Source organism: Seriola lalandi, unplaced genomic scaffold (genome assembly GCF_002814215.2).
Source record: "Seriola lalandi dorsalis isolate HSWRI2012SDOR001 ecotype SW California unplaced genomic scaffold, Sedor1 jcf7180002054982, whole genome shotgun sequence".
Taxonomy (NCBI): Eukaryota; Metazoa; Chordata; class Actinopteri; order Carangiformes; family Carangidae; genus Seriola; species Seriola lalandi.
In genome coordinates, this window is record NW_019525531.1 from 658240 (window position 1) to 662608 (window position 4369).

The 4369-nt window shown below is 39.7% G+C and overlaps 1 pseudogene; it reads left to right on the forward strand.

Annotated features, from left to right (window-relative positions):
* The first annotated feature begins 3910 nt into the window (after positions 1 to 3910).
* The window catches only part of LOC111647094 (tripartite motif-containing protein 16-like), a 4524-nt pseudogene continuing 4065 nt past the window's right edge, over positions 3911 to 4369 (forward strand).

The window sequence follows — 4369 nt, forward strand, 5'->3', positions numbered from 1 at the left end:
CTTTAATGCTTAAAACACTATACTACTGGTTGGACAGTTGACAATGAAGATTAGAAAGTAGGAAACATTTATTTTTGTATTATTTCCTTTTTCAATTTTATATGTAATTTTTTTTTTTTTTCATGAAACACTTATTTAGTCAAGGGACGTTTATTTTATTACAACATGCAGCAGGTCAAAATACTATGCATGCAAATATCATTGAGACAGAAATATATTTAAACATAAATATTTTACTTCCAGTGCTTCCTGAATTTCACATTTCAGTGTAGATTGGTGAGTCGTCAGAGGACAGAGAGAAAAATTACTTTGCATCCACATCATCCTCAATTAGTCAAAGCCAAACTTTGATTGAGTATTGTGGGAAATATTATTAAAGTACAATATGGCCAAGTCACACATGAGTCACATATGATCTGTCTATTATAGCCATGAACAAATAAAATCTGTTGCTGAACTAAAATCAAATCCTCTGCTGTACTGTAAGTGTTGTCACAGCACAGGTAGCACTGGTAAAATGTTCCGCTCTCTGGTTTGGGGGATTCAGCTGCCACCAAGCCTTGTGGCTGGTAACAGACCTGAAAGCCTTGATAGCCAACAACAAGATAGGGATTCATGCCTTGAACTCGACCAGCTTAAGTCATATTTCCTGGGGTTTAGTTTAAGTTATGTGAGATATGATCTATCTGCCTTAACAGACAGACCTGTGGAGTAAGAACAAGGGTCCTGGGTCCTATCATGGCCCAGTAGCTAAAGCACTGATCATGATCTGCAACATCCCCCGTTAGCATCTGGCCAAAAACAGTCCAAACTGCAAACAGACCTGAGACAGTCAGACCAGGTCCAAATTAGACCCGATCCTAAATGTTTTTTATGGTTCACACTCTCCCTCTGCCTTTAGAAACATGTTTCCTCCCATGATGATGACGCACCATGTGATCAAAGATGAGAGATATTCCGCGTTAATCCGCTTGGTCATGAGACAAGACCGGCAGCAATAGAACAGGATTCTGTCCAATCCGATTAGACCCTATGCAATAGTGATCTGGCCCGACTCGAGTCCCTGTTAAGGCTCGGCTACCAGGACCCAAGTGAACCCACGAAGACCTCTGCTCCTAATGTCATTGGATCATCCAGGATCACACTCAAAACAAAGGAAAATGTATTTTTAGGGCACTGAAAGTAAAATGGCGCATTTCCATTTGCACCTTAACCATTATTTAAAGATACACCTACATAGCTGTGTCAAGCATCACTTGTGGATTCACTGAAGTAAGGAGAAGAATGACGGGAGAGTTTCTTTAACATGCCTTGTACATGAAAAGACATTGTTTTTATAATAAAGACACGCAGCAATGTTTAATGTATCCTCTTGAATTAATCATGTAATGCCTTGTACTAGCATAAGTGTAAAGATGAAAATAGAAGTATTTGTTTATCAGTGCCTGAGAGGACTTTGTAGTGGCTGCACTTCATTTTTAGCTCACATGTAATAACCGTATTAGACACAGACAACTTCTGAATAACAGCTGAGGCAGGTTCAGGCTTCACTAAATAAAGACCTTTTTAAAAATGTATAAAACTGATGAAATGGTTCTTTTTTTTTCATTGACCTTCCAGTTGTATCAAGGTGGCTTCCATGCAGTTGCCTAAAAGTGACAAATTTGAACCTTGGAACCTGCTTCGGAAAGATGTCGGTGGGTCGGAACCAAAATGCATTATTAACAAAATGTACTTTTATGTAATTAAACTCAAGAGCGTCAATAAAATGTTGTAACACAGACTGTAGTTGTGTTTATTTGACCTCAGTGAGTTTGAGTTTCTTCATTTATTAAATTTAAGTCAATGCAACTTTATACTTCTACTCCACTACATTATAAGTTGAAACACAGTCTGTTACACAGACTGTAGTTGTGTTTATTTGACCTCACTGTGTTTGTGAACGCAGCTGTTGTGAACATGTATGTTGTGGGGACAGGCACATTAAGGGGACTTGCCTCCTTTTGGGGACAAAACCCCTAAAGTCTCCACAATTACTCAGTTTTAGAGTGAAGACTTGATTTATTGTTTCAAAATACGTGTTTTTAATTCTCCTTGTTATACTTGCCTTGCTAATTGACACTTTGCCTCTCTTCTCCATGTCATTTATTGCTTTATTTTGTTTTTATGTATGTACAACACTTTATAACTCTGTTTTGAAAAGTGCTATATAAATTAAGTTGTTATTAAAAATGTTGGATGTCAGCTGCCAACATTTTCTTTTCTTTTTTTCTCTGGCTTTTTGTGCCTTTATTGATGGTGCAGTAGAGAGAGACAGGAAATGGGGAGGCAGAGAGAGGGGGAATGACTGCAGCGAGGACTGTAGCCTCTACATATGGGGCGGATGCTCATCCAACTGAGCTACTCGACGCCCCGAGCTGCCAACATTTTCAAGTGGGCTATGGGTTGGAAAAGGTTGGCAACTGGTGCTTTAGAGATTCCCTTTTACCTTGGATACATTAATAATGTAAGATGTATAGCCGTCCCCTTCAGATCTACAGTTTGAAGATGGCTGGTAAAGTGCAAGAATTGACAGGCCGCATTCACTGTAAAATGTTTAGATGCAGAGCTGAAAGCAGTTTCAGATCTAAGAAAGAGAAACTATCACAGTCAATGCTACAGAGAGGTAAAATGGCACAGAAAGGAGTTCAGCTGAACCAGGAAATCATCTCTTGTTCCGTCTGTCTGGCTCTACTGAAGGATCAGGTCACTATTCCCTGTGGACACAGCTACTGCATTACAGCCTTCTGGATATACTGATATGGTATGATACTGTCTCTGCCTTATTATTTTACAGTGTCATTCACCATCCTACCACCAGATGACACCAAAGTAAAAAAGAAAACATTAACTAGTAAAAACTGGTCATAGAAAAGAAGCTGCAGTAGATGAACTCTTCTCTCTAAATCCCTCCTTTCCCTGTGCGGTCACTGTTGAACCACGGTGATAATCTGTGTTGGCACGCCCTCAACCTGGCAACATCCCCCCAAGTGTGGAAATCAGCATCCCTTCATACAGTCCTTAATATCAAGTATTTTTACACTAATCCAATCTAACATTTTGCCACCTAAAGACTACTTTTACTTTTGATACTTATGGTATGTATTATTGATAATACTTCTAAACCATCATTGTAAAACTTAATATTTTCTCCTTGACGTGGTGCTACATTTAGAACAATTTACATTTAAAAGTAAAACTCACACTACCACCACACACTACCAGTTCAACATTGGGTAACACATTTAAAACTGGCTCATGACCCCTCACACAACTCTGTTCTTATGTAAAACCTGCATTTGGCTCAGTGTGTTTGAGTCCTGACACGAGAGCAGCTCAAAGCAAAGAGTGAAATGGGCAATTTAGGTGCTTTCTCTTTTTAAAAACTCTTAACATAAATGATTAAAATCACTGATGAAACTGTCCACATGAATTTCAAAGATGTAAACACACTAAAAAGTAGTTGATAACTAACAATACTTTTGTATTTCCATTTGGTTTCTATAAGTCATTAAATTAGCAACAAACTAAGAGACAAAAACATTTGCAATCATGTTAGATTTTTGTGTCTCCAGGGGTGTGTTCATAGTAGAAATCTCTAATGTACAAACCATGTTTTCTTGAAGAAAAACTATACAGAAGCAAAGAAATATCATGGACCTTCCCCTTCTTCCTGCTCTCAAACACAGTGAGCTCCACTCTGTCCATAACTTTCCTTGTTCCCTCCCCTTCAGATCTACAGTTTGAAGATGGGTGGAACCAACATGTGGTGAAGTGCAAGAGCTGACAGGCCCCGTTCACTGCAGAGGCACATGTTGTTTAGATCAGAGCTCAAACTTGTTGAAATCTAAGAAAGTGAAACTCAGACAGTCCTTGACACAGAGAGGTGAAATGGCGCAGAAAGGAGTTCAGCTGGACCAGGAATCCATCTCTTGTTCCGTCTGTCTGGATCTACTGAAGGATCCGGTGACTATTCCCTGTGGACACAGCTACTGCATCAGCTGTATTAAAAGCTTCTGGAATAGAAACGATGAGAAGAAAATCTACAGCTGTCCTCAGTGTAGGCAGACTTTCAGACCAAGGCCTGTCCTGGTGAAAAACACCATGTTAGCTTTTTTAGTGGAGGAGCTGAAGAAGACTGGACTCCAAGCTGCTCCTGCTGATCACTGCTATGCTGGACCTGAAGATGTGGCCTGTGATTTCTGCACTGGGAGAAAACTGAAAGCTGTCAAGTCTTGTCTGATGTGTCTGGCCTCTTACTGTGAGAAACACCTGCAGCCTCATTACGATGTAGCTCCATTAAAGAAACACAAGCTGGTGGAGCCCTCCA